Below are 15,335 nucleotides of genomic sequence, written 5' to 3' on the forward strand. Positions count from 1 at the left end.
TACACTCACAGACACTGGAACTGATGATGATTATGACACAGCAAGGAATGCTCTAAAAAGATATTTTCAACCAACGGCAAATCCTCACTTCGAAATGTATGTCTTCAGGAAAGCAAAACAAGATACATGTGAGACCCTTGACCACTACATGATGAGACTCAGACGTCTGAGTCAAAATTGCAACTGCACAGACGAGAATTCCGAGGCCAGGTCAGGATCATTGACCAAATCCGTGAGTGCCACAACAGTTTCGTTTCACCAGAGAAACACAAGGGCACAGTGGAAACCCAGAGAAAGGTCTGAGGCACGTCAAGGAAGACCAAGAAAGAGATTATAATCACCTCACGTTTGAACATACAATCATTTCGGTGGTGCATATCCTCACCACAAAACACGTCCTGCGAGAGGAAAGAAGTGTAAATCTTGCAGAAAAATGGGACATTTTGCAAGAGTATGCTGATTGAAGCCTGCACATGACATTAATAGAGTTGAATGCCAGAAGGAAGATTACATCTTTGGAGCACAAGAGAAGATCCTTGTTGCTCACAACCACAAGTACCGACCGACGCCTGCCCATGTGTGATGTGTTCATAGTGTTACAGACAGATGGGAGATGATAGGCATTGTTTCCCTTTTTCTCACCTCTCAACGGACAGAAGACAGCATATTTTCAAAAAGTGTTAACCCCCGAGTATTTTAATGGTCAACAAACAGACAAATGACAAGTTTTCTCGTAAGTTTAAAAGAAAGATAAACGTTTATGTTACGACCAGGTGAGAAAGGGGTCTAGGGTTCCCTCTCAGCCTTCATCTGGTCTTACTGTAACAGGGTTTAAGTTTTAAAACACTATGTTTTAGCTCCCCCTTGGTGAATCCTTGTTCACTGCTTTCCAATTAGAAGGCAAAGAAACCAGCACAAACAGGTTTTCTTAGCTTTAAAGAAGCAAGATTGAAATTTATTAAACTTAAACTTAAAATCTAATTTGGTTAATGCCTACCGATACATGATGCGCCCACACGAGCATGCATATGCAATACACACATGCAGATAGAGACAGAAAAGAGTAGAAGAAAAATAAAGAGGAAAAGTTTGAAGCAATCTCTGAAGAGGGTTTTTGGTATGGTTTTTCGAGCTCACTGTAGAGCCCTTGATTGTTGGTAGATCTTGCTCTTCGTTGGGGTCCAGTATTCTTCTTAAACCTTGTTCGCTGTTGGAGACTTTTCTCTCTTAGGGTTCATGTGTCCTCAGTGGATTTCGAGTTCCGTGAGAAAGAGATGGAGAGCCAGACAGGAGAGGCTGTGGCGAGCCAGCAAGGGGAGATCTGTTTCAGTCCAGGAGCATTCTGCAGTCTCTCAGTTCAAACTGTTCGTACAATTCAGAAAAACCAGGTTGCCAAGCAGGCTAGTCACGTGACCAGCAGGTCTGACCACATCTGTTTGTGAATTCGGCCATCCCAGCAGTCATCCTGAAATTTGAGCTCCCTCACCTTCGATGTCTGGTGCTGAAAGTCCATTGCGGGTTAAATTGGATAAGGGGAATAACCCCTTTGTCTCCACAAGCACTGTCTGTTAATATGCAAATGTCTTTCCAGCCAAGGGCCTAGTGATTTTTTTAAAACAAGTCCTTACCTCACTTCAGCAACAGTTTTCAAATCAATGTTCATATGATAAAATTAATGTGCCTCATTCTTGGCAGGTGGGGGGTCTGCATGACATTTATTATACAACACCCAAAAATATATGTAAGCTCACCCACTCTCATGCGCACACAAACACACACATACAAGAAAAAATAGAGATTAAAAGATAACATGCATTTAGGTCTGAGGTTTTAAAAAGAGTTCACTGTAAAACTTGCTTTTTCCCCAGGGTGAAGACTTGAAACAATGCAGGCATGGTTTTTCCTTTTTTTCTGGTTCAATGTAGTTTAAAGATGGTGATCTTAGGCAGGGTCATTCCTCTTTTCTGGAATAGATGGAATGTTCACTTTTAAACTAATAATTGAATTAAAACTGACACTTATTCTGCTCCGAAATAAGAACAAGAAATGCTGGAATGACTCAGCAGGTCTGGCAGCATCTGTGGAAAGAGAAGCAGAGTTAACGTTTCGGGTCAGTGACCCTTCTTCGGAACTTATTCTGCTCCGATTGTTTTAGAATGCACTGCTGCTTCACTTGTCTGCTGCCATCGTTGGTCACATCCTTTCTCCTGAATGGTCAGTTTGAATCCGGGCCGCTTTGGCGTGCCTCAAGTCTGTTTGCGTTTATTTCATAAGTTCACTATATATTTCACAATTTCTCCTTATGTGAGCGTGGCAATAGGCAATTGACTCAGGAGCAACAGTCAACATAATGGATGCCCCGACTTTCCATGAGTTTCAGGGAAAACAGAAACTGCAATTGAACAAGCTGATATCTAAAATTTTCTCCTACGACCCTCTACTGGTCCTAGGGATGATCCAAGTCACTCTCGAATCCTCCCATGGGCCCACATGTCAGACTGAGTTCCATGTTGTCGACTCAAGCAAAGGAAATCTGCTAAGTTTTGAAACTGCCAGTGAATTGAAGCTGATCATGATCAACATCGTCAGAGGACAGAACTCCCTGATGAAAGAAGACATCCTGAAGAAATATCCACAGTTATTCGAAGGCATCGGCAAGGTGCCATAAGATATAGAAAAAGAATTGGACAGACTGGAGAAGTTGGACATCTTTGAAAAGACAGAAGGGTCAGCACTGTGGGTCAGCACAAAGCACAACACTACAGAGAGTAATCTTTAGCTACTGGAGTTGCCAGGATAATAGGGGATGGTTTCCGGCTCTTGGAAACCCAAAATAGGGTTTCTAACCCTCCAGGATTGCCCTGGAATCTCCAAGATTTAAAGATTAATCTCCATGAGCTATCCAGGAGTACGATCACAGGGCAGGCAGTGGCATAGTGGTAATGTCACTGAACTAGTAATCCAGAAGCCCAGGCTAATAAAACATCGAGAATTGAAAGCTAGTCTCAGTAATGGTGCCATGAAACTATCATCAATTGTTGTAAAAACCCATCTAGTTCACTAATGTCCTTTAGGAAAGGAAATCTGCCATCCTTACCTGGTCTGGCCTAGATGTGACTCCAGACCAACAACAATGTGGTTGACTCTTAACTGCCCTCTGAACTGGCCTAGCAAACCACTCAGTTGTCAAAGGCAATTTAGGGTTGGGCAACAAATGCTGGCCTTGCCAGCGATGCCCACATCCCATGAAAGAATAAAAAAAGAGAATAGTGCTTTCAAAAAATTCTTTGTTAACTAGTTGTAAAAATATTAAACAGGGGAAGAAAAAGGTGTTTGATTGACAGTGAAGAGTCTGTTCAATCGCCCAGTGGGGATTGGCGTGTAGGACGACCAATAGGAGGAGCGTGGGGGCGGGACGGGGGCAGGATTCCAATCAGAGCTGGCAGTTTTAATTTGAAAGTGGTAAGAGGCGGCAGGTGTTGAAATGCAGGCAGAGCTCGCTGCCGCAGAGCCCCGCAATTCCATGAGGGAAATCGCTGCGATACACAGACACTAAAAATCTCGAACAGCCATTGTCCAATTGTCCAACCTGTTCTCGGCGGCGTGTTCCGTTGCCATGGTAACAGGTCACGAGGACTCAGCCGGCCAATGGAACGGCCCTATACTGGCGGGTGGAAGAGTTGGCCTCTCATGTGGCCGGCGTTGCTACGGTGACGGGGTAACAGTGGCGGCGGCGGCGCAAAGCGGGCCGGAGGAGCGTGAAAAAGCCGTAAAATCAGTCAAATAATCAGTGCTTCAACTTCCCACCCGAGTTTATTTAAACTTCTGAGCTTTGACGGTGTGATTGCCACCAGAGGGCCGCTGGGTGTGGGCCTGGGGCTGTGAGTGATGGTTATTAAAAGGTAACCCCAGCTCATTTTCTGTTCACTGGCCAGGCCAGCCATTTATTGCCCATCCCTAATTGCCCTTGAGAAGGTGGTGGTGAGTTGTCTTCTTAAACCGCTACAGTCCATGTGGTATAGGTACTGCTCAGGAGAGTATTCCAGAATTTTGACCCAGCGACAGTGAAGGAACGGCCATATAGTTCCAAGTCAGGATGGCGTGTGTCTTGGAGGGGAACTTTCAGGTGGTGGTGTTCCCATGCATCTGCTGCCCTTGCCCTTCTAGTTGGGAGTGGTCGCGGGTTTGGAAGATACTGTCGAAGGAGCCTTGGTGCGTTGCTGCAGTGTATCTTGTAGATGGTACACACTGCTGCCACTGTGTGTCGGTGGTGGAGGGAGTGAATGTGTAAGGTGATGGATGGGGTGCCCACCAAGCAAGGTGCTTTGTCCTGGATGGTGTTGAGTTTTTTGAGTGTTGTTGGAGCTGCACCCATCCAGGCAAGTGGAGAGTATTCCATCACGTGCCTGATAGATGGTGTACGGACTTTGGGGAGTCAGAAAATGCGTTGCTTGCCACAGAATTCCCAGCCTTTGACCTGCTCTTATGTCTGCAGTATTTGTATGGTTGGTCCAGTTAAGTTTCTGGTCACTGGCAAGCCCCAGGATATTAACCTGTAACCCCACATTATAAATGACGAGTATTCCTAACTCTATCCATGTATTGTTGTTTTTCTTTATCTATAGGGGTTGGCTGAGTGCAAATAGATGAGGGAATTGCTGCATTGGGCGTAGCTGTCAGAGTGAACAGGTGAGTACTAAAACTGAAGCCCTTAAACTGGAACAGAGGCAGACTGCAACATTTTATATCAGGAGTTAAAAGTGGGGTCAATGCTGACAATCTTAGCTGATACCAAGCGAGCAGCGCCGCCTGTTCTTCAAAAGGGGCAAGGACAGTGGAAGCACACTAAGATATGTGGATCCTAATTATTAATGCTTTCAGTGGGAAAGGAAATGTATATTTGTCAGAAATAACCTTGTAGTGGAAGATGTCACAAGCTTCCTTTTGCAAGTGTTGCAGTAGCTGTGTGAAGTAGTACTGGTGAGGTTGGTGGACGTATGGTTTGACAGTGTTGGGAGGGTGCAAGGGGCAGAGGGCGTTCAGTTTGGGAACATTGAGGAAGGGTGCGATCCTTGGGTGTGAAGTGGTGATGGTGGGTGGTTGAAGCTTGTGGGTAGTATTCTTGGTTGAACCAATGGTGGGATGAAGATTCTAGGTTGTGGCAATGCTGGGAACATGGCTATGGTGCTAAGATCAGGGGAATACTGGGTAGAGATTCTAGAGTGGTAGTATTGATGAAGTCCGAGTCTGGGAGTTGGGGAGTGCAAGACTGTGAAAGACCTGGGGTGTGATTGGGGTGGCAGTTTGGGAGTCTGGCAGAAAAGGGAGGGGTGTATTGAGCTGTAGGATGATTGGTTGGGAGCTCTTAGGGTGTGGGAGGAATGAGAGGGCTCTTGGGTTGTAGGAGTGGGAAAGGAGCAGTTGGAGGGCTTACAATTGACAAAAGCTTAGAGGGGTTTAGTTAGAAATAAAAACAAGAAATGCTGGAACCACTCAGCAGGTCTGGCAGCATCTGTGGAAAGAGAAGCAGAGTTAACATTTTGGGTCAGTGACCCTTCTTCGGAAGGGCAGAAGGGTCACTGACCCGAAACGTTAACTCTGCTTCTCTTTCCACAGATGCTGCCAGACCTGCTGAGTGGTTCCAGCATTTCTTGTTTTTATTTCAGATTTCCAGCATCCGCAGTATTTTGCTTTTATTTTAGGGGTTTAGTTAGGATGGGTTTGCACTAGCTGGGAAGGGATGGTGCTTGGCATGGGTTAGGTACAGGTAGGAAAGACAGGGATGCTTGGGATGGGATTGATGTAAGTGCTAGAGAAGCTGCTTTGGAACTTCTGTGACTCTGCCCCTGAAGTGAAAGTTGCATTCCTGGCTGTAACTGGAAGCTGCCTACAAGTTATTGAAAGGAATGGTGTTGAAATTTGCTTCTGATACCAAAATAGGAGGTACAGTGAATTACTTAGAAGTCCAAAGGAAACAGCAAAGAGATATTGATAAGCAGGGTAATGGGCTAAGAACTGTGATGAAATTGAATATCAATAAGTCCAAGGTGATACATTTTAGTTTTTTTCAAAAAAGCAGTAATTATAGTTGAGCTAGGGGATTATAAAATAGTTAGCCTAACATCTGTTGTCGGAAAATCACTAGAGTCTATAATTAAGGATAGGGTGACTAAGCACCTTCAAAATTTTCAGCTGATCAGAGAGATCCAACATGGCTTTGTAAAGGGTAGATCATGCCTCCATCACCCACCACGACGGTCTGAGGGCTCTCCACTTCTTCCTTGTATGGAGGGCTGATCAGTCTGCATCCTCCACCACCCTCCTCCGCCTGGCTGAATTTGCTCTCACATTGAACAACTTCTCCTTTGACTCCACTCACTTCCTTCAAATAAAGGTGTTGATATGGGAACCCAGATGGGTCCCAGCTATGCCGGCCTATGCATGGTATATGTGGAACATTCTCTGTTCCAGACCTACTCAGGTCCCATCCCTAACCTCTTTTTCCAGTACATTGATGACTGTATCAGTGCTGTTTCCTGCTGTTGCCCTGAACTGTAAAATTTCCTCAACTTTGCTTCTAATTTTCATCTTTCTCTGATCTTCACATGGAGCACTATTTCTTTTACTTCCTGGATTTCTCTGTCTCGATTTTTGGGGCTAGGCTCTCAACCAATATTCATTATAAGTGCACTGACTCCCACAGCTACCATGACTACACTTCCTCATACCTGTAAGGACTCTCTTCCATACTCCCAGTTTCTCTTTTTCTGGTGCATCTGTTCTGACGATGCAACCTTCCACACCAGCGCTTCTGATACGTCTTCCTTTTTCCTCAACCGAGGATTCCCCACCACCATGGTTGTCAGGGCCATCAACCACGTCTATTCCATTTCTTGCACCTCAGCTCTCACTCCTTTCTCGTTTCCCCACCTCAACCATGATAAGGTTTCTTCCCCTTGTCCTCACTTCCACCCCACCAACCTCCATATTCAACGGCTCATTCTCTGCCATTTCTGTCACCTCCATTGTGATGCCATCACCAAACACCCCTTCCCCTCCCCTTACAGCCTTTTGATGGGACTATTCCCTCAGCGATACCCTGGTCCACACCTCAGTCACCTCCATCACACCCTCCCCTTCCCGTGGCACCTTCTTATTGAAGTTCACGAGAAGCAACACCTGCCATTTTACCTCCTCCCTTCTCACCGTCCAAGGTCCGAAACACTCCTTCCAGCTGAAACAGTGATTTACTTGATTTCTTTCAATTTAGTGTATGGTATTCGCTGCTCATGATGTGGTCTCCTCTACACTAGGGAGACCTCCGTTCAGTCTGCAAGCATGACCCCAAGCTTTTGTCAGCTGGCATTTTAATTCTCCACTCCACTCCCACTCTGACCTTTCTGTCCTTGGCTTTCTACAATGTTCCAGTGAAGTTCACTGTAATCTTGAAGAACAGCACCTTATCTTCTGATTAGGCACTTTGCAGCCTTCAGAATCAACTTGTGTATAATAATCTCTGCCTTTTTTTGGATAGGAGCTTTTGGTGGTGATTTTCCTACTCCCATTTACTTTTCCTCAACACACATCTTTTGTTTTCTTACTTGTCCCATTATGATCTCTTTTTGTCTTGCACTATCACACCTTTCGTCACTTAATCACTCCTGCCTCCCAACCAATTACAGACCTTGCTGTTTGTTCTTTCCTCCTCTCTTCCCTTTCCCTGCCTTACTTAAAAACTGTTACATCTCTAAGCACTCCAAATACTGACGAAGGGTCACTGACCTGAAATGTTGGGCTGAATTTTGAAATCCCGTGGGTGCAGGAGTGCGTCCGATTTGAAAATCATGTTCTCTGATGTCAGCGCTGGCTCACACTGCCTCCGGAACGCGAAGCTATTTTTAAAGGGATGCTGAGAGGGAGGGAACAGGAAGTCCGAATGCTTCCAGTAAATTGGTAGTTGAATTCATTGAGGAGTTCATTGAAAGGCTTGACAGGAGCTGTTTGAAAATTTCAATATATGTGCACAGGGAAAATGCCATGTCTGGAACACAGCAGGTTGTAGAAGTCATGCACACTTGTGGGGGGGGTGGGGTGGTGGCGGGGTGGGGTGGGGGGATGTTGGTGGGGTGCCAAGAGGGCTATTGGAAGGGCTGTCTAACATATTATTGAAGCACAGAATAAAGCTCAGTAGCTTAAAAAGTGCCACAGAGTAGCCATTGCTGGAGCTGAAAGACTTGCACTCGGCAGTGGTGAGTGGTAGGAATCCAGAGAGGGACGTGAGGCTGCTGGCATCTCTTGGGCAGCAGGGGTTGGCAGGGGAAGGCCTCGTGAGCGAACGTACACCAGCTGAGGGAGGTCAAATGGGAACAGGCTACTTTGACATTGAACAGAGCAGCCAGGATGAGCTTCAGCAGATGCAACCTCTTGGATAGGAGGACACCAGAGGAGCACAGTTTGGGGAGGAAGGCACTACCCTAGACATCGGGTCAACCACTCAAGAGTCAGCTACCTGCAAATGACAGATTGCCAGTGCCATAGGAGGCTGCGCCTATCTAGGCAGATGGTCTCAGACATTTGTGCTATGATCCACAATGACCTTCGGCCTAGTGCTCCCATGGCAGTCCCTTACCTGCAGCCATCAAGGCGACCGTTGCCCTAAACTTCTACGCAAGCAGGTTTTTCCAGGGATCAGCTGTGGACCTAGGTGGCATCTCGCAGTCATCAGTTCATCACGCCATCAGGCAGGTCACGGATGCTATACTCTGGTGGACGGGGCACTACATCCACTTTGACATAGATGGGTCATCGCCATTGATGGATTCCCTCAGGTCCAGGGGGTCATTGATTGCACTCACATTGCCAACAAGGCACCAACAGACCAACCAGCCAGTCAGATTCCTGAACAGAAAGGGCTACCACTTGTTGAATGTCCAGCTGGTCTGTGATCACAGCAAGCAAATCTTGCGTGCCCATGTCCAATTCCCAGGCAGTATCATGACTCCTTTAACCTACAAGAATCCCAGGTGCTGCACCTGTTCAGGCCCACATCCAGACTCTGTGGGTGGCTGCTGATGGAAAAGCATTATCCCCCTAAAGAGGTGGCTCCTGACACCCATCTGAAACCCAGACGCAGATGGAGAGCGGCCCTACAACCAAAGCCATCTACTAACACGGACCTGCACTGACCTTCTGAAGATGCACTTCTGATGTCTTGACTGGTTAGGTGGTGCCTTCCAATACGAGCCAGCAAAAGTGTCTCGTATTATGGTTGTCTGCTGCGCCATGCATGACATGACAATACAAAGAAGCCTGGAGGTGGATGAGGAGGAGGACCTGGAACGCCACTCCACCTTGGAGGAGAAAGAAAAGGATGACCAGGTGGAGGTAGGGTTCGCTGAAGAGGTGACTAGCACCCAGGCAGCGGAGGATGCCCAGTGATGCCTTCCTGGACCTCGGTGAACTGCAGGCTGGCATGGCCACAAGGGCCAAGCTGATTTAGCAGCATTTCACCTGATCGTCTCCAAGCCCTTATGACCGAAGAAATGTGAACTTGCCTTCCAGCATGGAGAGCTATCACTCCTCGAAGACCCACATCTGTGAAGTGCTATTGCCAACCATGACTATGGAGAATGAGGTTTCCACTGCCAACACTCTCCAACATCATAAAGCATGGAAATACAGCATCTCAGGGCCCTATAGCCCCCTCACCTAGCCCACAAGAGTTCATCCTCCTTTTGACATGAAACATCTGATTAATAATATGAACAAGTGATATTGCAGTGAAAACAGAAGAGCATACAAATGTGGAGAACATGCAGGTGACCCATTAAATGAAATCAGCAGCATAGCGCCATTCTTTCTCTACCACTTCTACGGGCTGCACTCCCTGTGGCAGAGGATGAGGTGGAGGCGCCTGCTCCCTCCTCTCTGCCTATGACTGAGATGCCCGAGGCTTCCGTTCTCGTCTTGGATGTGCCCGTGGAGGCTCCTGCACAGGCTACTGCACCTGCGTCGTTGCAGGGGCTGCCTCTGTCACAGGGCCTTGGCACACATTTCCTGAGTCAGAGGGGGTAAAGGGCTGAAGCTTGACACTGGTGACCGCTTCATCTGCTGCTTCAACCATCTCAGCCCTTTCCTGGTGCCCTTGGATGCTGAATGAGGCCACTGACAGGATGCAGCTGGCATGCACTCTGAGCACCTCTGTGCCGTCAGCGACACTGAGCCATCTATGCTACAGAGAGTCTCACTATTTCATCAGCATGCTGCTCCTGCACGCACTTCGTGGTGCTGCATATGGCTCTCCAAGATGTTGCCCAGTCTCTCAGTGGAGGAGTTCATGCAATTGATGAGTCATGACAGAACACATGTGCTGCATGGACTCCTCCTTTGTCTGCCCATAGCTCCTCAAGGCCCCCGGGAACTCTGACAAATGGGTACTTATCTGCTTCGGGTTTGCGAGGAAGACCCTCCTTGTATGTGACATCTGAGGCCCAGCATCTTCACCCAGCTGAGCATCGCTGTGTTTGTTCTCCGTCCTCCGAGGGGGATTGCCCACAGCTGTTGTCTGTGTGATTCTGTGACTCTGTCTCATAGAGTCATAGAGTTATACAGCACAGAAACAGGCCCTTCGGCCCACATGCTCCTCCTCCTGCCCACGCATGATGTAAGGTTCACCCAGTGCTCCCCTTTTTATGTTACTCTGGGGCGCAACCGAGGTGAATGTGTCTGCGTTGGTGGAGGGTGCCGAGGCATAATGTGATGGTGCTGGTTTCAGTGAGTCTTCCCCTGCCAAGGATGGCAGTGCTGATTGTGCTTGTGCAGTTTGGTCCCCCTCTGCAGCTGGCCCTATGGGAAACACAAGAAAGTGGAAATGAGAACTTGTCCCATCCACAATTCCCCCAGCACAATTCCCCTGAGATGATGGCGGTCGAAGAGCCACAGCACTGGGCAGGTGGCTCCTCCATGCCCTTCACCTCAAGATCGAGCAATTAAATGACTCTGTTGTTCACGGCCTCCTGTCTCACCGTTCTCCACCGACTGACTTGTGGGAACCCTGGCAATCTCCAGTGTCGCCGCCTCCATCAGGGTCAGAGTTGGAGCTGGGCCATGCCACCACCTGTTCTGGCCATTTCCTGAGCGTTGTGGGCTACCATCCCCTGCAGCAGAAGGGGAGAATGATTCATGAGTAGGCTGCCCTCCCTTATCTCTTCCAGCATGATATACATTTGAGCTGATGTGCCCTTCAGTGATGACCCCTTCTGAATAGCGTCCCATATATGAGGGTAGCTGCCATTTCAGTGATGTGACTGGACACTTGATCTGACAATGTTCGGGAGAACTATAGAACATTGTGAAGTCAGCTTGTATGCATACTTGTGTTTACCTGGGTGCCACTAACCTGACCAGACCTTATCAGGTCATTGAATCTCTCATGCACTGGATCCACATCCTGCTGGTGAGTCACCGGCTGTTGACCTCTGTGGCCACCTCCATCCATGCTCTCTTGGTTCCAGTGGATTTCTCCTTCTGGATGCCGTGAAAAGGACATCTCTCCTGTTGTCACTGCATCCATTAATGCCTGAAGAGAGGCATCAGAAATTTGTGGTTTCCCCTGGGCATGCATGCCCATGCCTGAGCTGGGCCTCTGAGCTACCTGCTGCTCCATACCTTCAGGTAACGGCAAGCCCAGTCATGGTTTGTCTTTTATAATCTCCCTCAGTTTCCAGGTTCCTGGTGCCTCTAATTGGACGCTGAACTTGCCCCTCTTGCAATTAGGCCCTTTTCATTTGAAAGTAGCGTAGCTGACACGGCACAAGGTTGGGCTAAAGATATGTTCCAAAAATGTTCTTTCTCCACAGCTGCTGCTGGATCTATTTGTAGGGTATGAGTTTACAGGACGTTAAAGATAGTACCTTGGGTTGATAAGGCTGTTATAAATAAAATTAATGGAATTCTAGGTTTTATCTTAAGATGTGTAGAATACAAAAGCTAAAAGGTAATAATTATAGAATGGTACAGCACAGAAGGAGACCATTCGGCCTGTCCTGTCCGTGCCAGCTCTCTGCAAGAACAACTCAACTCATCGAGTCTGACTCCCCTGCCATTTCCCTGTGGCCCTGCAAATTCTCTTTTGAAGGCCTCAATTGAATTTGTCTCGAACACACTCTCAGGTAGTGCATTCCAGATCCTAACCACTTATTGCGTTTAAAAAAAAGTTTTTCCTCATGTCGCGTTGGTTCTTTTGCAAATCACTTTAAATCAGTGTCCTCTGGTTCTCAATCCTTCTGCCAACGGGAACAGTTTCTCCCTATCTACTCTGTCCAGACCCCTCATGATTTTGAACACCACTATCAAATCACCTCTTAATCTTCTCTGTTCTAAGGAGAACAACCCCAGCTTCTCCAATCTATTCCATGTAACTGAAGTACCTCATTCCTGGAACCATTCTGGTAAATCATTTCTGCACCCTTTCACATCCTTCCTAAAATGTAGTGCCCAGAACTGGACACGATACTCCGGTTGACTCTGAACCAGTGTTTTATACAGTGTTACGGCCAGGTGAGAAAGGGGTCCAGGGTTCCCTCTCAGCTTTTGCCTGGTTTAACCGTAACAGGGTTTAATTTTAAAAACACTGTTTTTAACTCCCCCTCAGTGAATCCTTGTTCACTGCTTTCCAATTGTAAGACAAAGACATCAATCAGACAGGTTTTCTTAGATTTAAACAAGAAAGGTGGAAGTTTATTAATCTTATTTTAGTTTAGAGATACAGCACTGAAACAGGCCCTTCGGCCCACCGAGTCTGTGCCGACCATCAACCACCCATTTATACTAATCCTACACTAATCCCATATTCCTACCACATCCCCACCTGTCCCTATATTTCCCTACCACCTACCTATACTAGGGGCAATTTATAATGGCCAATTTACCTACCAACCAGCAAGTCTTTTGGCTTGTGGGAGGAAACCGGAGCACCCGGAGGAAACCCACGCAGACACAGGGAGAACTTGCAAACTCCACACAGGCAGTACCCAGATTTGAACCCGGGTCACTCGAGCTGTGAGGCTGCGGTGCTAACCACTGTGCCACTGTGCCGCCCTAATCTTAAACTCTAATTCGGTTAGCAACCATAAGTACGCGACACGACCATGCCAGCATGAATACGTGGTAAGCACACACGCAAATAGAGACAGAAAAAGTAGAAAGAATAAAGGGGAACAGTTTGAGGCAATAGCTGGGTGTATTTACAGTCCTTTGACTGTAGAGTTTTTGGTTGCCGGTAAGTCTTGCTGTTCGTTAGGGCTTACAGCACGCTTTAACTTGTTTCGATGTAGGAGTCTTTTCTCACTTGAGGTTTAAGCGACTTCATTGGGTCTGGAGGCTTGTGAGAAAGCGAGAGAGAGCCAGCCAGGAGAGAGGCTCTCTTGTTCCAGGTTCAGTTGCAATCTGCAGTCTGTCTTCAAACTGTCCTGTGTGTAGTTCAAAAAAAGCCTGGACCAGCAGGTTAGTCATGTGACCAGATGGTTTAACCACTCCTGGGTTTGTGGATTCTCCATCTGAGCAGACCCTGGAATGCGAGCTTTCTTACACCTTCAATGTCTGGTGATCAAAATCCATTTGGGTTAATTGGACCAGGGAGTAGTTGCTTTGTCTCTCCAAGCACCATCTCTTAGTTTGCAAATGTCCTCCAGCCAAATATCTGGTGTTCTCTTTAAACAAGTTATCTCTTCACTCCAGCAACAGCTTAAAATTAATGTTCATATGACAAAATTAATATGCCTCATTCTTGGCAGGTGGGGGTCTTCATGACCATAGGTTTCTCATAACATCCTTGTTTTTATCCTCTATGTCCCTATTTACAAAGCCCAGGATCCCATATGCTTTATTAACCACTTTCTCAACCTGCCCTGCCACCTTCAATGATTTGTGCACAAATACCCCCAGGTCCCATGAAATGTAATCACTGTTGTAATGAAGAAAAATGCAGCAGCTAATTTGCACAGTGCAAGGTCTCAAAAACAGCAACCAGAGAATGACTTGATACTCTGTGCTTCATCACAACCTCCTTGCTTTTGTACTCAATGCCTCGATTTATAAAGCCCAGGATCCCGTATGCTTTATTAACCTCAGTTGCAATCTGCCCTGCCACCTTCAACAATTTGTGCACAGATACCCCTGTGTCCCTATGTTTCTGCACCCCTTTAGAATTGTATCTTTTATTATCTATTGCTTCTTTCATTCTTCCTACCTAAATGAATCACTTCAAACATCTCCACATTAAATTTCACCTGCCACTTGTCTGCCCATTCCACCAGCCTGTCAATGTCTTCTTGAAGTCTATCACAATGTTTCCAAGTTTTGTTTCATCTGCATATTTTAAAATTGTGCCCTGTCTAGGTGTAGGTCATTAGTGTATATCAGGAAAAGAAAGGGTCTTAGCAACGACCCTTGGGGAACCCTACTATATTCATTCCTCCAATCCGAAAAACTATCGTTCACCACAATTCTCTGTTTCCTGCTGCTCAGCCAATTTCGGATCCATGCTGCTCCTGTCCCTTTTATTCTTTGAGCTTTAACTTTGCTGACAAGCCTGTTATATGGCACTTTATCAAATGCCTTTTTGAAGTACCCGTACATATAACCCTCATTATTCCTCTCTGTTACCTCATCAAAAAACTCAAGCAAGTTAGTTAACCACGATTTGCCCTTAACAAATTCATGCTGGCTTTCCTTAATTAATTCACTTTTGTCCAAGTGACTGTTAATTTTGTCCCAGATTATCGTTTCCAAGAGCTTTCCCATTACCAAGGTTAAACTGGCTGGTCTGTAGTTTCTGGGCTTATCATTACACCCGTTTTTGAACAAAGGTGCAACATTTGTAATTCTCAAGTCCTCTGTTACCACTCCTGTATCCAAGGAGGATTGGAAGATTATGGCCAGTGCCTCTGCAATTTCAACCCTTACTTCTCTCAGTATCCTTGGATGCATCTCATTCGGTCCTGGTGACTTATCTGACCTGTCTAATACCTCCTCGTCATCAATTTTTAGCCCATCCAGTCTCTCAACTACCTCCTCTTTCACTATGGTATTGGCAGCATCTTCCTTGGTGAAGACAGATGCAAAGTACTCATTTAGTACCTCAGCCACACCCTCTGCCTCCAGCGTAGATCCTCTTTTTGGTCCCTAATTGGCTCCACTTTTCCTTTTATCACCCTTTTACTACTTATATGCCTGGAGAAGACTTTTGGATTCCCTTTTTATGTTAGCTGCCAGTGTCTTCTCTTGTTTGTCTTTTCACGTCCCCTCTGAATGTTTTATATTCAGCCTGGTTCTCA

General features: G+C 46.6%; 1 protein-coding gene across 1 annotated transcript in view; it reads left to right on the forward strand.

The window, feature by feature from the left end:
* Nucleotides 1–3,686: 3,686 nt before the first annotated feature.
* The window catches only part of hydin (HYDIN axonemal central pair apparatus protein), a 1,234,740-nt gene continuing 1,223,091 nt past the window's right edge, over nt 3,687–15,335 (forward strand). Inside the window, exons 1-2 of the mRNA XM_068049816.1 lie at nt 3,687–3,902; nt 4,626–4,689. The gene's annotated coding sequence lies outside the window, so the exon portion shown is untranslated. The remainder of the gene's footprint in view (nt 3,903–4,625; nt 4,690–15,335) is intronic.

This window comes from Heterodontus francisci, chromosome 17 (genome assembly GCF_036365525.1).
Source record: "Heterodontus francisci isolate sHetFra1 chromosome 17, sHetFra1.hap1, whole genome shotgun sequence".
Lineage (NCBI taxonomy): Eukaryota > Metazoa > Chordata > Chondrichthyes > Heterodontiformes > Heterodontidae > Heterodontus > Heterodontus francisci.